A 21849-nucleotide genomic window follows, 5' to 3' on the forward strand; every position below is an offset into this window, starting at 1 on the left:
AAGGAGAGGACGAGGAAGGAAGGAAGCAGGTCAGGTGTTCTAGGACTTCCCAGAGGCAAGGAATCCTTCTCTACTCGTCTCTGATGCATTCTGTGGGTCGGGTTGGGTGTCTGGGGGTTCCCTGGGTGATGCGGGCGAGGGCGGCCTGCAGCCCCCTGCTGGTGTGGAGCCCCACCAGCTACTCGGCCTCCCCATCTCCTCACGCTCACCGCTGGGAGTCGGCCCGACACCTGCCTGTGCGCGTCTCCGGGGGCGCTGGTCGGGGGGTCCAGACCAGGCTGAGGCTGACCGTTGCTCTGATTATCATCGGGGTCGGGAAGGCGCCCTGTCATATTCCAGTGGGAGTGAAATCCTGAGTTGTGAATCGCTGGTGCAGCTCGCATGCCAGATCAAAGGCCGAGCCATACATCACCCAGCTGTTTCCTTCCACTTCCTGCTTTTAAGCAAGACCTACGGTGGCTTTAACAGCTAAATCGCCAGAGGCGGTGGCTGCTTTCTTCAGTTTGCGGCCAAGTCCTTCCCGCGTCAGCACAAACAGTGTCAGCATGCAGAGAAAAGGACTCGCGGGCCTGGATCCCTTACAGAAGTCCTACATTTTCCCTCTGGTTTCGGCTCTGAGAGACACTGTAGCAACAAGTATGGCCTCTGTTAAGAAGCTGTTTGCATGACTTCCCTGGCGGTCCAGTGGGTAAGAGTCCGCGCTTCCATTGCAGGGGCCACGGGTTCGATCCCAGGTTAGGGAACTAAGATCCTGCATGTGCTGCATGGCGCAGCCAAAAAAAAAAGCTGTTTTAAGAACAAATGCTTAGTGGTGATTGTCCGGGGTCTGCACTCCAGCCTCTTAACACTCCAAATGACTTGTGTCACCTTCTGTCATAGAAGGTTACCTGGAAAGGCATTTTCCAGTGTAATAACAAGTCTTTGTAATAACTCCAGGGCTCTCTGCCTTTGGTCGGCACCCTTGGCAGGTCTGAGAATTGCCTGCTTGGGAGGAGTGCAGTGCTGGGTGTCAGCCCTCCAGGCCCTCTTTCCCTCTGCTCTCCCCATCTCCTCCTGCCCACCAAGTACGCGGAGCTGGCAGCACCCGTGCTTCCCAGCCTGGCCCTGCTCCACATCTCCAGCGGGGCTTTACAGACAAAACAAAATAAAACCAACTCAAGTCTAGGCTTGTGACCCCGGAATCAGCTTCTAAAGGTGAGGGAGACACCCAGCCGGGCACGTGCATTGTAAAAACCCGAGAGATTCAGCGGTCAGTCAGCATTGAGAACTGGTAGGAGTTGTGAAATCTGAAGATACACCAGTGACGGGCAGTTAAAATTCTTTGAGCTCATTGATTTCATAAAGAACCTCCATATTCAGCTACTCAAAAGAGGGTGAATCTTGAAGAAAACTTTGCCCCCCAGGTCCAGTGTCACTCTGCTTCTAACCCAGCAGTTACAGGAATGAGGAGATGCTGTGTTACTGGAGCCTCCCCCAAAGCCAGCGCCGCACAGTGGTCTCCCGCCTCCTGAATGTGGTTACGGAAGTGACGAATTTCGATTCCTGATGGAACGAGTACTCCAACAAGCCACTAGAGGGCGGTACTGCTAGACCTTCGCTCCACTGTCAAATTTATTAACTAATTTCATGCCTTTTTAAAAAAGGATTTTTAATCCCGTTGTTATGGAAGTAGTGTGTTATCTATTACGATACATTTTTCATGTTTATTACTTTCTAGGTAGTTAAACGCTATTTTGTTGTTCCAAAGAGTTCTATAAATCCAAGTCATATGCTGGCAGAGCACTCCAGGAGCGTTTCACATACATATAAGCTAGATTTAGAAGGTATTTATATTCAGTGTAGTCAAAGGTATAATGCGTTGGAAGACAGTAACCTCAAAAAGGTTTTTAAATTTTTGAACCAAAAAATTACAGTCTTAATGACATTTCTCTACGTTAGCAACAAATGTAATATCCGCCGTGCCTCACAACTATACAAAGATATATGCACAAAGATTTGTTGCAATATTTTGAAATGGAAAACAGGGCTGAAAGTCATCCAAGTGTCTACCAAAAGGAGATTAATTAAATTACAGTATAGCTATACGGTGGCATGTAATGCAGCTGTTAGCTGGACCACGTGCACTGCTGTGGAAAGATGTTAAGTGCAAAAACCAAGGTGAAGTCTGATTTGTCACATTCCCTGAGAGCTGAGAGGGGCCTGGCCCGCGAGACTCAGGGAAAGCAGGCACCGTGCTGGGATCGGAGGAGTGTTTGTCTCTGGACCTTATCCTCGGGAGCAGAGCAGGAGGGGGACTTCTGCTTAGGACAGTCAAGGCCCTTCCAGCTTTAGATTTCAAGCCAGCACATAACAATTTTAGCCCTCATTCCACACGCTCGTGCGTGAAAGACTGGCGAGGGAGTTGTCCTTGATGGTGGCAGGGGAACTTAGGCCAGGAGGCCAAGTGACTGTGAGGTTCTCCCCACAAATGTGGCTGCCGGAGTGTGTGGGATGGTGTAAAGAGGGTGTGGGATACATGACCAGGAAAGTGGGAAGGGTATGGACTTTGGAGCTAGAAAGCGTGGGGTTTTAATTCTGTCTCAACTGCTAAGCTGCTGTGTGACCTGGCACGTTTTATGTCACCTCCCTAGGCCTCAATCTTCCCATCTGTGAAATAGGAATCCAGCATTTCAGTGCCTCATACGGTCATTGAAAGGATTGAGTGAGACATGTACCTTCCTCTTAAGCTGAGAGTTCCATTTTCTCAGGGGAGAAATTTAGTGATTTCTGGGGAGATATTTAACCACTATATTAGGGTTCTCCACAGAAGCAGAACCAATAGTATGTGTGCGTATATATAAATATACATATATATTTATATAAATATACACACACATATATGTGTATAAATATACACATATATGTGTATTTATATACATATATAAATACACAAATGAGAGGGAGAGAGATTTATTACAAGAAATTGGCTCACACGATTATGGAGGCTGGCAAGTCCAAAATCTGCAGTGTGGGCCTGCAGCCTGGAGATCCAGGAAAGCCAATGCTGCAGTTCCGGTCCAAAGGCTGGCAAGTGGAAACCCAGGAGGGCTCCCTCTTGTTTGGTGAGGCTGGACTTTTTGTTCTATTCAGGCCTTCAACTGATTGCTCTCCCTAAACTGGGTGGGCCTCATCCAATCTGTTTACTCAAAGTCCACGGATTTAAATGTTAACCTCACCCAAAAACACTCTCTAAATGGACACTTAAAATTAACCATCACGGGCTTCCCTGGTGGCGCAGTGGTTGAGAATCTGCCTGCCAATGCAGGGGACACGGGTTCGAGCTCTGGTCTGGGAAGATCCCACATGCCACGGAGCAACTGAGCCCGTGAGCCACAACTACTGAGCCTGCGCGTCTGGAGCCTGTGCTCCGCAAAAAGAGAGGCCGCGATAGTGAGAGGCCCGCGCACCGCGATGAAGAGTGGACCCCGCTTGCCGCAACTAAAGAAAGCCCTCGCACAGAAACGAAGACCCAACACAGCCATAAATAAATAAAATAAGTTTAAAAAAAAAAAAAAAAAAAAAACAAAAACCATTTAAAAAAAAAAAAAATTAACCATCACATAAACAACAAGGACCTACTGTATAGCACAGGGAGCTATATTTAATATCTTGTAACAACCTATAATGGAAAAGAATATGTATATGTATAACTGAATCACTTTGCTGTACACCTGAAGCTAACGCACCATTGGAAATCAACTATACTTCAATAAAAAATAAATTAATTCACATAAAAAAATTAGGCATCACAACCACCAATTCGAGACAACCTTGGGAACTGAGAATGCCCACGGCCTGGTGAGCTGACCAGCAGACTGGCCTCTGAACAGCCGTGGGTCCAGATCCCTAATTCATGGTTAATTTGGTCTCGAAGACGTTTAGTATAGAGTGCCTTCTCTTCACTCAAATATCCTAGTCTACGAAATGAGAATACACGATACTCTGAGAACTCCTAAAAGAACAATATAGGAACTTTGGAAATAGCATGGGAGTGGTTCCTATGAGAAGGTACAACCAGAAGCACCAGTGAGTTAACCTGTGATAGCTGAACCCAGCAGAACACAGGTTCTCGGCAATTGCAGGGATTGAAGGTCACAGGCTCTGGGGCCAGCCGGTCAGCCTGCCTGGGCTTGAACCCTGGCTCTACCACTTGCTGTGTGGCCAAGGGTGTGTTGCTTAGCCTTGCTGAGCCTTGCCTGTCTCTCCCCTGTAACATGAGATCACAGAGAGCCCCTGCCTCATGGACTTGCAATACGGATTTAATGAGAAGCCGTGGGTGGACCGCACGGTGCAGGGTGCCCCCCATTGAGCCTCAAAACACATCAGCCGGGCGTCCCTGGTGGCGCAGTGGTTAAGAATCCGCCTGCCAATGCAGGGGACACGGGTTCGATCCCTGGTCTGGGAAGATCCCACATGCCACGGAGCAACTAAGCCCAGGTACCACAACTACTGAGCCTGCGCTCTAGAGCCCGCGAGCCACAACTACTGAAGCCCGCGTGCCTAGAGCCCGTGCTCCGCAACAAGAGAAGCCACCGCAATGAGAAGCCCGCTCACCACAACGAAGAGTAGCCCCCACTCACCGCAACTAGAGAAAGCCCGCGCGCAGCAACGAAGACCCAATGCAGCCCAAAATCAATAAATAAAATAAATAAATTAAAAACAAACAAACAAAAAACCACATCAGCCATTACTGCTCCTTTCCAGATCTCTGAAACCTTCACCAGTGAGCGTGACCCCTCCTCTACGGCAGCACGTACTACAGGGCTTTGCAGTGGGGAAGGGCAAGGGCAGGGGCAGGGGTCGGGGAGAGAGGACCTGTTTTTCAAAGTGTGTTCACATAGTCTGACTTGAGGGATGATATTTAAGCCAAGATTTAAAATATGAGGAGGCGTGGGCAGAGGAAACAGCCAGAAAGGCCCCAAGGTGGGAAGGCCTGGCCTATTTCAGGAGTGGACGGACAGACAGACACCCGTGTGGCTGGAGCTTTGCAAACTAGCCAGTAGATGGTGTGTGACGAGGTTAGACACAGGGCAGGGGCTGTGGAGAGGAGCCTGAATATACTCAAAGTGCAAAGGAGAACCCCTTGCAGGGACCTGCTCTCCCCTGTGTTTCAGAAAGAGCCCTCTGCCCGCCGTGCAGAAAATGGGTTGTGCAGGGAACCACAGTCAGGGGGCTACTGCAATGGTCCAGGCAGGGGTGGTGGGCCTGGGCCAGGAGGTTGGCGTGCGGTCAGGGGGCCACACTTGAGGGGCATTTTGGAGATCAAGATGACAACGGCAGTGACTCGGACTCTCATTACTGTAGTTATTTACTGATGACGTGAACTTCTAAGACTGCACTCTCGGGAGGGCCTTAGAGATTTGACTTTCAGAGCCGGAAGCAGCCGGTCTGGTGAGATCCCTCGTGTCTGTCCAATTTCCCTTCTTACAGGAAAAGGAGGGACCGAAGCCCGGGAGGGTAGGTGCCCACACTGGACTGTATGAGGGGCAGATGCCAAATTGGCTTCCAGGAAAACAGAGCCCCGGGGCCAGGCCCCTGACCACCACTGACAGGTCTGCTCCTGTAATTCCCCCTCCTCCCAACTGGGGATACCGTGCATTGCTGCTGCTTCATCTCCCTCAGCCTCAGCTTGCACCCTTCCAGTGACGGGGAGCTCAGCCCTCAACCTTGTGAGGATGCCTGTTCCATTTCCGCTCAGCCTAGGTAGACAGGTCTCCCATCTATGGACTCAAACCCGGCCCTGGTCATGTCCACACAGAGCAGCCCACACCCTCTTTCCAGTATTTCACAGAACGCCACCTTCTCGTTCGGGGCTCTCTTTTCCAGGCTAAACACGCTTCAGAAAGAGCAGGACCTCCATCGTGCAGGTTGCCAACCCACTGCCCTGCCCTGGGTGGTGGAAACTGTGGCAGCCGTGGAAGAAGCGACAGCTTCGTGGAGCAGCCTGGCCCGAGTGACAGAACCGGGTCTGTCTGATCTCAGCGCCAGCCGTGAGTCGCTGGCTATTTTTACTTCTAGGTCCAGAGCTTTGGCTTAATCGGGGGCTCCTGTTTCCTGGCTGATGAAGCAGATGGAAGAAACAGGATCAGGCCATCCAGAGGCCTGGGCGTTGGGGGGTGCTGGCAGCAAGCTCAGCGGGGCGGGCAGACACCACCTCTGCGCTCTCGTGGTCTGGGGCACTGTGTGGCCTTTACCTTCATCTTCTGGTTGGTTTCTAGTGCCTGTCTGCTCAGCAGCGTGGGAAATTGTGCAACCAGAGCTCTCTTTTCCAATGCAGCGTGGGGGTGTCATACTGCACTTAACTAAGCGAGAGAATTCAAAGTAGGGCTTCGGTGGAGACGCGCCCCAGGCGCCTTTGGGAGGGAAGTCGGTTTCTCTGGGCACGAACCATTCAGGGCTCAGCTCTGCGATGCTGGAGGAGTTGGGACCGGTCATTCTACACGGAGTCTCCTTTCTGTCCCTGGCCGTGCCCACTGCAGACCTTAGTGCTGGCGGAATGTGCTGGAGGTCCTGGGGTGAGCTCTGCAGAGTCCAGAATGCTCTGTGAGGGCTGTGAAGACACTCGGTGGGATCACAAGGGGGGGAGATGGAGCTCGCGACCCCCTGCCTGGCCTGGCCAGAGACCCCTTCCCGCCTGCTAGGATGGATCTGCTGGGCTCTCCTTGGCAGAAAGGGGGCGGCCCTGGGCCCAGAGAACCGGCCCCAAGTCCCAGCCCCACCACGGAACAACGGTGGCCGTGGACAAGTTACGTGGCCTCACTGCACCTTGGTTTCCCTCAGGAAAGATGGGGTTGCAGACAGCTCTTATCTCCTCGGTTCCATAAGGAGGAAATGAGACAGTGCAGGGCTTTCTGTGTAGTAGGTGCTCACTGAGCATCCGTGTTGGTGAAATAAAATTCATATTTTATGGCGAGACAAGAAAATTTAAACATAAAAATTTTCTCTGCCCATTTGGGCCTCCTCCTCTTTAGCGTGTATTATGCTGCATTAACCAGATCTCCTTAGGAGATAACCTTCCTTCTTAATCTCGTATGGGGTCACGATGAGCCGCTACTTGCTTTGTACAGGTAGATCTGTATTGTGTACACTGTCAGTAATACATGGTTTGATGTAGAAACCTTTGTCTCAAAAACTTAATACAGCTGTGCTTTGACCTCTAATGGGTGGAACAGTCCTCGGTACCTTCTGAAAGACTGTCTCCCAGGTTATAAACCTCAGGTTGACATGAATAAAATTTTCCATTTCTTTCTTAGATTGAATACTGATTAATTTTTTTCATTGACATAAATAAAATTTTCCATTTCTTTCTTAGATTGAATACTGATTAATTTTTTTCATTGACATAAATAAAATTTTCCATTTCTTTCTTAGATTGAATACTGATTAATTTTTTTCATTGACATAAATAAAATTTTCCATTTCTTTCTTAGATTGAATACTGATTAATTTTTTTCATTGACATAAATAAAATTTTCCATTTCTTTCTTAGATTGAATACTGATTAATTTTTTTCATTGACATAAATAAAATTTTCCATTTCTTTCTTAGATTGAATACTGATTAATGTTTTTCATTGACATGTGCATGGCATATGCAGGATATTAGAGACACCCATCAGAGGACACCTGGAGTCTACCCCGAATTGGCACTTGGTACCAGCATGGGCCCCACTGGCTTCTCGGTACTCCTCAGGTGTTCTGGTGAGTTCTCCTGATATCCGCATCTCATTGCTTTTAAGTGATGATCCCCCCAATTTTATTCCAGCTCCTTTTACTTAAGACTTGGACTCTTGAGGGGTAGCAGTGCATTTCCTTGGCTGGGACCTAGGGGGATTTGGGTAGGAGGCCCAGGGAAACATAGGCGGCTGGGATTTTGTTAAATTTGGCTTAAATTGAAAAAAAAAAAAGTTGACATATGGTCTGAACAAAACTTTTGCTAATAAAATGAGAAACTGAATTAATTGAGCTCTGAAGAATAAGAGACATGTGCTCCTTCTGGGCACAAGGTGTTCTCAGGTGGTTGAGAACCTAGTGGAGGTCTCTAAGGATCAATCCTTGTGATGCACAGGGGTCCTACAGGCAAACCCCACTACAACCATTAGGTAAATACTGCTCTTCCAGGGACATATGATATAAAGACCACAGCAGCTTTAGCTTCTTCCATCGGAGGAAGAAACCAAGTCACATAAGAGAGTCAAACTGGGGAATGCCCTGGCAGTCCAGTGGTTAGGACCACGTGCTTTCACCGTCAAGGGTGCGGGTTCAATCCCTGGTCGGGGAGCTAAGATCCTGCAAGTCATTTGGCTCAGCCAAAAAAAAAGAGAGTCAAACTGACCCAAAAGTAACTGCTTAGGGAGCTGGACTCAGAAGCAGCCCATATCCACCACGCTGTCCTCAGAAAGTTGTTCAGATCGTACCTCATATCTGAATTAGGCTACCAAATTGATAATGGGAAACTGTGCCTCAAAGTCCAAACAGTTTGTGGACAGACAGCCACCTATGGGGATACCAGCTGGGTTTATGTATGTCGCAAGTACTTAGTTGGGAATTAAAGGAAATTCTGCCCTGAAATGGCCAAGATGGGGATGTCCATCTCCTGGATCCCTGCCTGCAGAGTCTACTGGAAACTAGAGGGGTAAATTTCTAAAATTAGATTAGCAGGAGAGAATATTTATAGGGCTAGCTTCTAGGATTCTTTGAATTGGAAAGAATTCTAAAATTGTTAAAATTTTAGAAGCCTCTCATCTTAAAACATTGTACCTATTTTAATTGGTATGCAGAAGCCCTGAAGCCAAATCTAGCCTCTGTACCCCGACACTGAATTCAATCTCGGAGACAGAGTTTTGGTGAAGTACAAAAGAATAGCTTTATTGCTTTGCCAGGCAAAGGGGGCCACAGTGGGCTGATGCCCTCAAAACTGTGTCCGGGCTTCCCTGGTGGCACAGTGGTTGAGAGTCTGCCTGCCAATGCAGGGGACACGGGTTCGAGCCCTGGTCTGGGAGGATCCCACATGCCGCGGAGCAACTGGGCCCATGAGCCACAACTACTGAGCCTGCGCGTCTGGAGCCTGTGCTCCGCAACAAGAGAGGCCACGATAGTGAGAGGCCCACGCACCGCGATGAAGAGTGGCCCCCACTCGCCGGAACTGGAGAAAGCCCTCACACAGAAACGAAGACCCAACACAGCCAAAAATAAATAAATAAATTAATTAATTAAAAAAAAAAACCAAAACAAAAAAACCCAAAAAAACTGTGTGTCCCAACTTGGAGAGGGTAGCGAGAAATTTTATACTAATGTCGCAAAGAGGGCGTGATCAGCTTGTGGACATTCTTCTGATTGGTTGGTGGTGAGGTAAGTGGGAGCCAGCATCACCAACCTTCTGGTTCCAGCTGGTCTGGGGTCTAGTGCTTGCGGGCAGCATACCATCGTTAACCATTAACTTCTTCCACCTGCGGGGGGGGGGGGGTTTAGCTGCAAAACAGCTCAAAGATATTGTTGTGTGTATCCCTTGATGGGGAACCAGGACCCTGCCCCAAGGCTGCACTGTTGTTTCTCTTGACTATTTGTTTCTCTCTTGTCTCGCATCCCCTCCCTTCCCTAATTAACAACTGCTTGAATCTGCCTGTTGGAACTCAGGGAAGGTCATGGAGGCTGAATGAAGGCTATTTCCTATAATCAAAGAAATGGGGGGCACAGAAAGGCTTTGTGCACAGGAGCCCCACAGGGCCCTACTCAGTTACAGCCCCAAAAGTTTTGAAAATTCCAAAACAGCCTCATTGAAAGACTTGTAGAAAGCTGATGAAAGATTAATGATACAAAAGGTACTTAAACTTTAATTACTTCTCCCCTCTAGCCTCCTTTATTCAAGTACACATTCTAGTAATCCTCTGTCTGAATTGCCTTTCCACTCTGAAGAGACTATTTAACTAGTTACCTTTAGAAATGGGACCACCTGAAGCTGTAGGTGAGCCTCTTCAGATCAAAGATGGAACTGAGGCCATAGTTTCTTAATCCCAGGGAGGATCCTCAAAAACTTTTGTAAATGGGTTACTGTTACCTGAAAACTGGGTCTGCCTCTTGTTGGGTGCTGAGCCAAAATACGCAATCAAGCCAAAGATGGGAGAAGGAAGGATTTAATATTACTTGCAGCAAGTAAGGAGAAGACCAGGGATCTTTCCCAAAGCAGTATCTGTCTGAACAGAAAAATTGGGGAAGTTTTAAGCTAAGGGTACATGCACATTCATGAAGCGGCTTGGGCTGTGATAGTGTCCAAGCTTTAGTTGATGGAAATCACGAGGGTCAGAAAAGGTCGTCATCATCCTCCCTTAGTTTCCAGTTGATCTGGTGGTTGAGCTTCAGGCTTATCTTTACCATTGAAACAGAACTGGGAGTCTTTACAACTGACAGGTTATTTTTGCTATTGTTATTTCTCTTGCCTGTCAACTGAAAAAAAAAAAAAAATGCACGACCTAGAAGTTGAGAAGTATGTTTTATTCCACGGATGTTCTGAGGACTTCAAGCCCGGGATGCAGCCTCTCAGATAGCTCTGAGGAACTGGTCCAAAGAGGTCAGAGAGGAGCCAGGATCTATAGGAGTTTCTGCAACAAAGACCAGGTAGTGGGACCATCAAAAGGTTACTGTTAATTAAAGAAGACCAGACATCTCAAGTTAAGGAATTTAGTGCTTGTCTATGTATGGAAAGAGGCAAGAGTCTGGGCTCACTGAAATCATTCCTTTGATATGCACCTCAGCTATCTAGGGCCAGTATTTTGTTCTTTCCCATTCTGAGTCTCCTCAGGGTACACCTTTGGGGGGGGCTGCAGTGACTGATGGCTTGATGGCAGGCATTCTGGTTCTATCCTGAGCTCCCTCAGGGCTCACCATCGGGGTGGCTGTAATGTGATGGCTTGATGGCTGCAACATCCTTTGTTTACTGATATGGCAGGCAACATTTTTTCATTCACAGCCTGATAGCGGTCATTTGTTTCTGCATTCTTTTTGTTTCCTTAAGATCATTAGTTACTGAGACCTGTTCAAGGACAAGCACTGTGGCCAGGCTTAGATCACAAAATAGCTTAGGCCAGAAATGGCTTTCCTGTAAAGAAATCCATGCCTGGTTCTCTTTCTCCAGCGACCCCCTACCCTATCTGCTTACATTACCAAGGAGGACACTGGTCTGAGCAAACTGACCAAAGCTGATATCCAGAGCCTGATAGGAATTTTTTTTTTTTTTTGCCTTCTCGCCTAAAGTAAATGAGAGAAAGTAAAACATTTCAACATAGGTGAATAGATATGTCAGTCTTTTGATATCATTGAGGTGGCCGCCCAACTCTTTGAGGAATTAAAAACAGCTATCCTTGTTTTACAAATCTGATCTTTACAGGACCAGAGGTGTGGCTCCAGGACCAAAGGCCCACCTATTCTTTTACCACTCCCAAGCCCTCCCTTATTTATCTTTTTAAAAATATAGATATATTTATTTATTTATTTGGCTGAATTGGGTCTTAGTTGCAGCACACAGGATCTTTGTTGTGGCGTGTGGGGTTTTTTGTTGCAGCACCCAGGCTCAGTAGTTGCTGCTTGCGGGCTCTCTAGTTGTGGCACTTGGGCTCTAGAGCACATGGGCTTAGTTGCCCCGCGGCATGTGGGATCTTAGTTCCCCAACCAGGGGTCGAACCCTTGTTCCCTGCATTGGATGGCAGATTCTTAACCTCTAGGCCACCAGGGAAGTCCCTCCCCTATTTATCTTAAGAAGATTTTAAGTATTGAAAAAAAATTCTGGCCTTAAGAACTTGAATTTTTCCTCCTATGCCTTTGAGATGCAAATGTACTCTTATCTAGGCCATCTTTTTAAATGCAAATTTCAGGAAGGTAAACTCTTATGGAAAGAAAAAACAAAAGTGGGATAGGTTATTTGGAACTTGACAAGGACAAGTACAAATCTTAAGTGTCTTCTCTATTAATATTAGTAAAAAGAATTTAGCCATCTAAACAGGTGACCTTGATTTGTTCCATCTGCCAGAGACCCAGTTTGAATCCAGCCTCTTGTAACTGATGGGTTTTGTATTACTGTACCTGAATCATGGCTGAAATTTTGGACTGGGAACTATGGGGTCTCTGTGTCTGTTTGTATGTATCTATGCATGTGTGTTGCAGATGTGTAGTATTGCCAAAATTAATTTGTAAAAGAGCTCTATTTAATTGGCTTAAAGGAAGTTAAGCGCTTATATAAATACTCAGAAATATAAAAGAAATTAACCCAAATGAATTTCAGAATCACATGATCTAGGATTAATTTTAATGAAAGAAAACAAGTTTGTTGGTTTAATTAATATAGACATGTCTTTAGAGTCATCAACATTAAGTATAATACTTTTATTGTAACTATGTTTACTAGAAATCAAATAAGATCTTATTATTCCTGTTTCAAAATTTGTCAGCAAGAAAAATAACCTGGTATGAAAATTTTAGGTAAATAAAATGGAGGTAAATGAGATAAGAGCCTACAGGTAAACTCTTTAGAAATAATTATATTTTGGGAATGTCTATCCAAAATAGTCTCTCCAGATTTTGGTAACTCGAAACTTTAGAGTTTTTCTAAATTAAATAATGGGAATTCATTGAATATTCAGATCATTTTCAAATAAGATACTGGAACATTAGTTACTGAACATAGGCTTCCTTTTACAGAGAAACTAAAAACTTATAAATACTATTTATGGTTTCTAGAAAACATTTACTTGTTTGTTCTTCCAAACAGAAAATGTCTTAGTGTGGCACCAAACATATTCATTAATAGTCCTAAATATTCAGAGAGGGCCCCTGAAGGCTCTCAGAGAGAAGAATATTAAACTAATTAGGCTTACTTGGTATGTTAAATTACACGGGAAGCATTGTCAAATGAGTGGTGATAAACCTTAGGATATATTGTATGGGTAAGTGCCATTAATATAAACGTTCTAGAAATTATATGAAATTTCTAAAGGTTGAAAATGTCCTTGTAAAATGTTATCAGTCATAATTCTAGCAATGATCTTAAATATTTGCCAGAGAAATAACCAAGTTTCTTTGTCAATTGCATTATAATCAGGTAGATAATTATTGTTTCACCTGATGCTTTTGCAAAAAAAAAGGCTTCATCTTCAAAAAGATTCATAGAAAGGACTTTTTGACAAGTACGAGTTTCTGATAACTTTCAGATCATACTGCTGAACTGGGTAAGAAACTAAAGAATTCTAATGGAAATACTGATGGCTTCATAAAACTGTTAATAGAGGATTAAGATCAAGAATTAGTCACATAGTATAGCACAGGGAATTATATTCAACATCTTGTAATAACCTATAAGGGAAAATAATCTGAAAAAATATATATAACTGAATCACTTTGCTGTGCACCTGAAACTAACACAATATTGTAAATCAACTATACTTCAATGCAAAAAAAAAAAAAAAGAATTAGTCACATAAGACTGAGTGAACTGATTAATATGGTTATAAATCTTTGGTTATTTGTCTGAAATATGACTGGTTTTTAATCGGTGTTTTCCAGATATAAGGAAATCTTTCCCCTCAAGCTAATTATGACTTAATGGCAATTTGATAAATTATATCTTTGTAAGTGAAACTGAAACATTTGTCTTTTCTCTCTACCTGATCCCTCCTGAAATTGGAAACTCTTAGGTTCCCAGCAGTCTTATCAGGTAAATAAGAAAGGCCACCTCCTAACAGATACAAGAATCTCAAGGTATTATGGGGACCTTGAAAAGAGAGGAATTCATCCATACCCATGATATCGCAGGTGGAATCTGTGACAAGTCCTTGGCGTGGCTTTCCTGGCCTTTTAAAGATTCAATCCGAGGGCTTCCCTGGTGGCGCAGTGGTTGAGAGTCTGCCTGCCAATGCAGGGGACACGGGTTCGAGCCCTGGTCTGGGAAGATCCCACATGCCGCGGAGTAACTAGGCCCGTGAGCCACAGTTACTGAGCCTGCGCGTCTTGGAGCCTGTGCTCTGCAACAAGAGAGGCCGCGACAGTGAGAGGCCCGCACACCGCGATGAAGAGTGGCCCCCACTTGCCACAACTAGAGAAAGCCCTCGCACAGAAACGAAGACCCAACACACAGCCATAAATAAATAAATAAATAAAATAAATAAACCCAAAAGTTAAAAAAAAAAAAAAAGTAAGCTGAAATATTAAAAAAAAAAAAAAGATTCAATCTGAGATTCCTTATGAAAAGTTCCAGCACAGACAATTTAAAAGAGTCTATGTGGTCATTAACCAGACTTATTTTGCAAACAAATTAGTCTTAATTTGGCTACATTTGGTAGAAACTAGGGTAATTTTAGAGAGAAAAAAGATTATGTTTCAGTGGATATTAAATTCTAGTTTTGATGTGACTGACAAGGGATTAATATCCAAAATCTTAAATTCTATTTATTTATTTATTTATTTATTTGGCTGCGACGGGTCTTAGTTGCGGCACACTGGATGTTTGTTGCAGTGCACAGGCTTCTCTAGTTGTGGCGCGTGGGCTCCAGAGTGTGTGGGCTCTGTAGTTTGCAGAACACGGGCTCTCTAGTTGGGGCTCGCATGCTCAGTAGTTGCGCAGTGCAGGCTTAGTTGCCCTGCAGCGTGTGGGGTCTTAGTTCCCAGACCAGGGATTGAACCTGCGTCCCCTGCACTGGAACGTGGATTCTTAACCACTGGACCACCAGTATTAAATTCTAGTTTTGATGCAACCAACAAGGGGTTAGTATCCAAAATATACAAACAGCTCATACAACTCAATATCACAAAAACCCCAAACAACCCAATCAAAAAATGGGCAGAAGACCTAAATAGACGTTTTTCCAAAGAAGACATACGGATGGCCAACAGGCACATGAAAATATGCTCAGCATTGCTAATTATTAGAGAAATGCAAATTGAAACCACAATGAGGTATTACTTTACACTGGTCAGAATGGCTATCATAAAAATGTCTACAAACAATAAATGCTGAAGAGGATGTGAAGAAAAGGGAACCCTTGTATGCTATTGGTGAGGATGTATTTAAATTGGTGCAGCCACTAAGGAGAACAGTATGGAGGTTCCTTAAAAACTAATAATAGAGCTATCATATGATGCAGCAGTTCCACTCCTGGATATATATCTGGAAAAAATGAAAATTCTAATTCAAGGAGACACATACACCCCAATGTTCATAGCAGCACTATTTACCATAGCCAGGACATGGAAATAACCCAAGTGCCCATCAACAGATGATTGGCTTAAGAAGATGTGGTATCTATATACAATGGAATATTACTCAACCATAAAAAAGAATGAAATACTGCCATTTGCAGCAACATGGATGGACCTAGAGAATACCATACTAATTGAAGTAAGCCAGACAGAGAAAGACAAATATTATATCACTTAAATGTAGAATCTAAAATATAATACAAATGAATCTATATACAAAACAGAAACAGACTCACAAACATAGAAAAGAAACTTACTGTTACCAAAGGGGAGAGGGAGCAGGGGAGGGATAAATTAGGAGTGTGGGATTAACAGATACCAACTACTATACATAAAATAGATAAGCATCAAGGATTTACTGTATAACACAGGGAAATATATTCAATATCTTATAATAAACTATAATGGAAAATAATCTGAAAATATATATATATATAACTGAATCACTCTGCTGTACACCTGAAACACAATACTGTAAATGAACTATACTTCAATAAAAAAAGAAAACTTTACTAATTACTTTGTTACTCCTATTGTCAATTTTGATCACATCTATAGTTCTCTATATAATTAATGAACATGCACAGTGCACAGGCAAGGTAAAATTAGCAGAAGTCCTATTGGACAACTTGGAGTTGACTGTTAGCCTTTGCCAGACATGTTATTAGTACAACCCCCTAAAAGGAAAGAAAGAACCAGGTTATTAAGAACCAACATCAAGGGACAAGACGGACCCAGGGCAGGTAAGCAATCATTCTAGCATATCGAGGGACCAAATATTTGATCACCTAGTGCTTTCTGTTGAAAGATTAATGAACTAAAGGAGAAAACTGATGAAATAAAATTCATATTTTATGTCAAGACAAGAAAATTTAAACATAAAAATTTTCTCTGCCCATTTGGGCCTCCTCCCTCCCCTTTAGCATGTATTGATATTATGCTGCATTAAGACCTCCTTAGGAGATAACACTCCTTCTTAATCTCATAAAGGGTCACAACTCCTTAAGAAATAAGCTTCCTTCTTAATCTTTAAGGGACCACAATGACCCATGACCCACTACTTACTTTGTACGTGTAGATCTGGATTGTGTAAACTGCCAATAATATGCTTTTTGATGTATAAACCTTTGTCTTAAAAACTTATGTAACTGTGCTTTAACCTATGAGAGGCAGAACAGTCCTCAGAGCTTTCTGAAAGACTGTCTCCCAGGTTATAATCCTCAGGTTGGTTCAAATAAAATTTTCCATTTCTTTCTTAGATCGATTAATTTTTTTCATCAACAGTGTTTTGCTTTTATTTTATTTTTTTAAAATAAGTTTATTTATTTAAATATTTTTGGCTGCTTTGTGTCTTCGTTGCTGCATGCGGGCTTTCTCTAGTTGTGGTGAGTGGGGGCTACTCTTCATTGCAGTGTGCGGGCTTCTCATTGCAGTGGCTTCTCTTGCTGCGGAGCACGGGCTCTAGGTGCGTGGGCTTCAGTAGTTGTGGCACGCGGGCTCCATAGTTGTGGCTCCCGGGCTTAGTTGTTCTGCGGCATGTGGGATCTTCCCGGATCTGGGCTTGAACCTGTGTCCCCTGCATTGGCAGGCGATTCTTAACCACTGTGCCACCAGGGAAGTCCCCAACAGTGTTTTGCTTTTAGATTTGAAAACCATTGATAGGAAATCATCTTGGTCTCTCTTGGAGCTGGCTCTAGCCCTTGCCTGGCCTGGGATTCTTACCTGTCACCACCAGCGGAGTCTCAGGGTGCCTGGGAGCCACCCCTTCCAGCCCTTGTCTAGGGTGGATGCTGTCACCAAGCCCACTGCCAAGGGGCATTTCAGGAGGGAAAGCAGTTCTCTCTCCAGCTCCATCTGTTTACCACTCCCACCCCACCACCCATCTGTGAGCTCATGGAAAGCAGGAACTAGATCTTCTTTTTTAAAGTTGTGGTAACATACACAAAATATAAACTTAGCCATTTTAGCCATTTTTTTTTGCTTAGTTTTATTTATTTATTTATTTGTCTATTTATTTATTTATTTGTTTATTTTTGGCTGCATTGGGTCTTTGTTGCTGCATGCGGGCTTTCTCTAGTTGTGGCGAGTGGGGGCTACTCTTCGTTGCGGTGTGTGGGCTTCTCATTGCAGTGGCTTCTCTTGTAGCAGAGCACAGGTTCTAGGTGCACGGGCTTCCGTAGTTGTGGCTCGCGAGCTCTAGAGCGCAGGCTCTGTAGTTGTGGCACATGGGCTTAGTTGCTCCGCGGCATGTGGGATCTTCCTGGACCAGGGCTTGAACCCGTGTTCCCTGCACTGGCAAGCAGATTCTTAACCACTGTGCCACCAGGGAAGCCCCATTTTAGCCATTTTAAAGTGTACAACACAGTGACATTAATTACATTCATTATGTTGTTACCAGCACCACCATCTATCTCCATATCTTTTTCATCACCCCAAACAAAAACAATACCCATTAAACACCAACTCCCTATCCACTCGCCCCACAGCCCCTGGTAACCTCTATTCTACTCTGTCTGTATGAATTTGCCTATTCTATATATTTCATGTAAGTGGAACTGTACACTATCTGTTCTTTTTGTGAATGGCTTATTTCACTTAGCATAATATTTTTGAGGTTCATCCATGTTGCAGCATGTATTAGAACTTAACACCTTCTTATGACCAAATAATATTCCACTGTATGGATATATCACATTGTGTTTATCCATTCATTTGTTTATGAACACTTGAATTGTTTCCACTTTTTGGCTATCGTGAATAATGTTGCTATGAACACTGTGTACAAGTATCTATTTGAGTCTGTTATTAATTCTTTGCGGGTATATACCTAGTAGTGGAATTGTTGAGTCACATGACATAATGGATTGAATTATGTCCCCCCAAAAAGATATGTTGAAGTCCTAATCCCCAGTACCTCAGAATGTAATTTTATTTAGAAATAGGATCTTTATGGAGATAATCAAGTTAAAATGAGGCTGTTAATGTGGGACTTTATCCAATCTGGACACAGGGATGGACATGCACAGAGGGGAGACAAGGTGAAGACACAGGGAGAAGATGACCATTGAGAAGCCCAGGAGAAAGGCCTGGAGCACATGCTCCCTCACAGCCCTCAGACAAGACCAACCCTGCCCACTCCATGATCTTGGAATTCCAGCCTCCAGAACCAGGAGACAATACATTTCTGTTGTCTAACCTACCCAGTTTGTGGTACTTTGTTATGGCAGCCCTAAGAATACATGTGGTAATTCTCATTGTTATCTTGATTTACATTTCACTAAGGACTAATGACATTGAGCATCTTTTCACGTGCTTATTGGCCATTTGTATATCCTCTCTTATTTATTTATTTATTTAATTTTTTATTTGGCCACGCCATGCGGCTTGTGGGATCTCAGTTCCCCATCCAGGGATTGAACCTATGCCATGGCAATGAAAGCCTGGAATCCTATCCACTAGCTCACCAGGGAACTCCCTTCTCTTTTTCATTTTTATTTTTTTTTAATTTTAAAAAAATATTTATTTATTTATTTGGCTGCACCAGGTCTTAGTTGCAGCATGCGGGATATTTAGTTGCGGCATGCGGGATCTAGTTCCCTGACCAGGGATTGAACCTGTGCCCTCTGCATTGGGATCGCGGAGTCTTAACCACTGAACCACCAGGCAAGTCCCTCTTTTTCATTTTTAAATCTCCAGTGCATAGCACAGTGTCTGATATGCTCAATAAATATATTTTGATTTATGAACGGATGGAAATTCCTGGTCTCGAACTTCCCAGCTGCCTTTGTTAAGTGTGTGTGAGGAAGGTTACAGAAGCGGCATCCAGTGGCTTCTCAGTGTGCATAGAATAGACAGAATTCCTTGCACAGCCTGTGTGCTTGGCTCCCATCCTCCTCTCTGACTTGTTTCTTATCGTTTCCTTCTTCCTTATCATCAGGGTGACCGTGAAATAGATTGCCCAAACCAGGGCACTTTGGGCAGATACACTGGGATAACAGGTGTGACCTGGGATGGTCCCAGCACACCAGGACGTGAGGTCAGCCTGGTCATCACACTGCGCCTATGCTGGCCTTCCATCTGCCCCTGAACACCCAGCTCTTTCCCTGTGCGGGGCCTTTGCACACACCCTGTCCCGTGCCTGGAGGCCCCTTCCCTGCTCTCCTCCCACCTGGCTCTTTGCTGGCCCTCAGGTCTTGGCTTCAACCTCTTCTCCTGGGGAGGTCCCTGCTGACCTCTTTCTGGCTGAGACCTACCTGTCATTCTCTCATGACTTCATGCTCATTTTCTTCACAGCATTGATCATAGTGTATGATTATAAATTCATTTCTTGTATGCTTTTTGTCTGCTTACTCTAGAATGTCAGCATTTGCCTTTTATTTGGAAAAAAAAATAGAAACAATATGTTGTATGGTGCCCGACAAAAGCTAGACAATGAATAAATAGCTGTTGAATGAATGAATGATCCATTAAGATAAGAAAGGCATTGTGGTGTGACTCTATAAAAGACAGCTGGGAAATAATAAAAACTTGGCTGAAAGAGCCAGGTTCTGTGAAGAGTGAGCTCACAAGCTGGGAAACATTAAACCAAAGAGGAACACTTGTCTCTCAGCCTGCTCTTTAGCTGGAGGATTTTCTGGAATCACTGTAAACACTGATCATTTCTCTCTAAAAGCTATTACGAAAATGGTCTCTTTTTTTTAAATTTTATTTTTAATTTTTGGCTGCATAGAGTCTTAAATGTTTTTCTGCCCTGAAGACATATTATTATGTCATTACTTTGGACAGTGATTTTGTTTTTTAATAGTAATCTTTTATTTATTTATTTTTTATTTTTGGCTGTGTTGGGTCTTCGTTTCTGTGCAAGAGCTTTCTCTAGTTGTGGCAAGTGGGGGCCACTCTTCATCGCGGTGCGCGGGCCTCTCACTATCGCGGCCTCTCTTGTTGCGGAGCACAGGCTCCAGACGCGCAGTCTCAGTAATTGTGGCTCACGGGCCTAGTTGCTCCGCGGCATGTGGGATTCTCCCAGACCAGGGCTCGAACCTATGTCCCCTGCATTGGCAGGCAGATTCTCAACCACTGCGCCACCAGGGAAGCCTGCATAGAGTCTTAGTTGCACCGGGCAGGCTCTTCCTTGTGGCCCACGGGCTTCTGTCTAGTTGGAGCTAGTGGGCTCAGTAGTTGCGGCGCTCGGGCTTAGTTGCCCCGTGGCATGTGGGATCTTAGTTCCTTGACCAGGGATCGAACCCGTGTCCCCTGCATTGGAAGGTGGATTCTCAACCACTGGACCACCAGGGAAGTCCCCAAAATGGCCTCTTTATTGTAGCCACTCACTCATCCGCCCGCCTATCCACCTGCCATGACCCAGCCACCATTCCAACCAATCCGTCCATCCATCTGCGCACCATCTACCTGCCGTATAACCATCCCCTCTCCCCCACCTATTCGTCTACCTCTCACCTTGCATCACCCATTCCCTTACTACCAACCTACCCATGTTCCCGTTCCTGGTGCTTGGGTCATGTGGCCCCTATTGGCTCTGAACAAACTACTCCAGTGGGAGCAGTAGTTTGCTTAGGTCAGTTCCCATTCAAGGCATCCTAAGAGGAAGGTTACCTGCATTCAAAACAATGAGGAGACTTCTGAGGTTTCCTTCCAGACCTCGCCAACTCGGGAATGTAGGCAGCCTGAGGCCCAGCTGCAGGTTTGGTTATTCCAAAGGTCAACCTGCGGATCTGTCTGTCTGGACCCGGTGATTCTGTGCTTGACAATCTCCCACCCACAGAGAGAGATGCAGGGCATCTTAATGGGCCCTTGCAGCTGCTCCCTGCACCCCACCACTCTTACTTTTCTCCTTGACCCCTAGGATGAAATAAGAAGTGTTTGCAGCCATAGAACGAAGAGAGTTGGCTGGGACTGCAGAGTTGCTCAGTCGGCTCCCTCAGTTACAGAGGAGGAAACCCGAGCCCCAGCATCTCAACTGAGCCAGGAGCTACTGTTACCAGCATCCAGCCGGAGGCTCGGGGGGGCCCTGCCTCAGAGGGTACACGATTCTGCTACCTGCGGGGCTTCCCTTTCCTTTATATGACACCCAGACTAGAGAGAGCACCTGCATACGTGCCCTGACCGCTGGGAGCAAAGAGGGTTATTTTCTTCGTGCCTTAAACACAAGGAGGACAACTGTTGAATAAGTCAGTTGATGCCATCTGGGGTTTTAATTTGCACTGGCTTATCCCTAGATAGCCCCTTCTGGAAGGGTCCAGATCAAACAGAAGCCAAAGTCCTAGTTCAGGAGAGAGAGGTTTCCAAGAATTAGCCAGGTGGTGGAAGGGTTCAACAAGTCCCAGTAATCGGGAGTTGTAACGGGGGCTCTACCTCTCCCCAGGCTCTCAGCGTATCACTAGCACCTTCTAGGCTGTCCTGCTGAGACTTGCGTCTGCATCGAACCATCCTGCAGAGGGCTGGGGCTGCTGAATGTTATTCCTCTTGCCAGACAAACTCAGGCTGTTTCCCAAATTCAAAAGCATACCCTCAAAAGAGAGATTGCTTTATCGATTCTCTGGTAAGTATA

The sequence above is a fragment of the Balaenoptera physalus genome (genome assembly GCF_965194825.1).
Source record: "Balaenoptera physalus genome assembly, chromosome: 4".
Taxonomy (NCBI): Eukaryota; Metazoa; Chordata; class Mammalia; order Artiodactyla; family Balaenopteridae; genus Balaenoptera; species Balaenoptera physalus.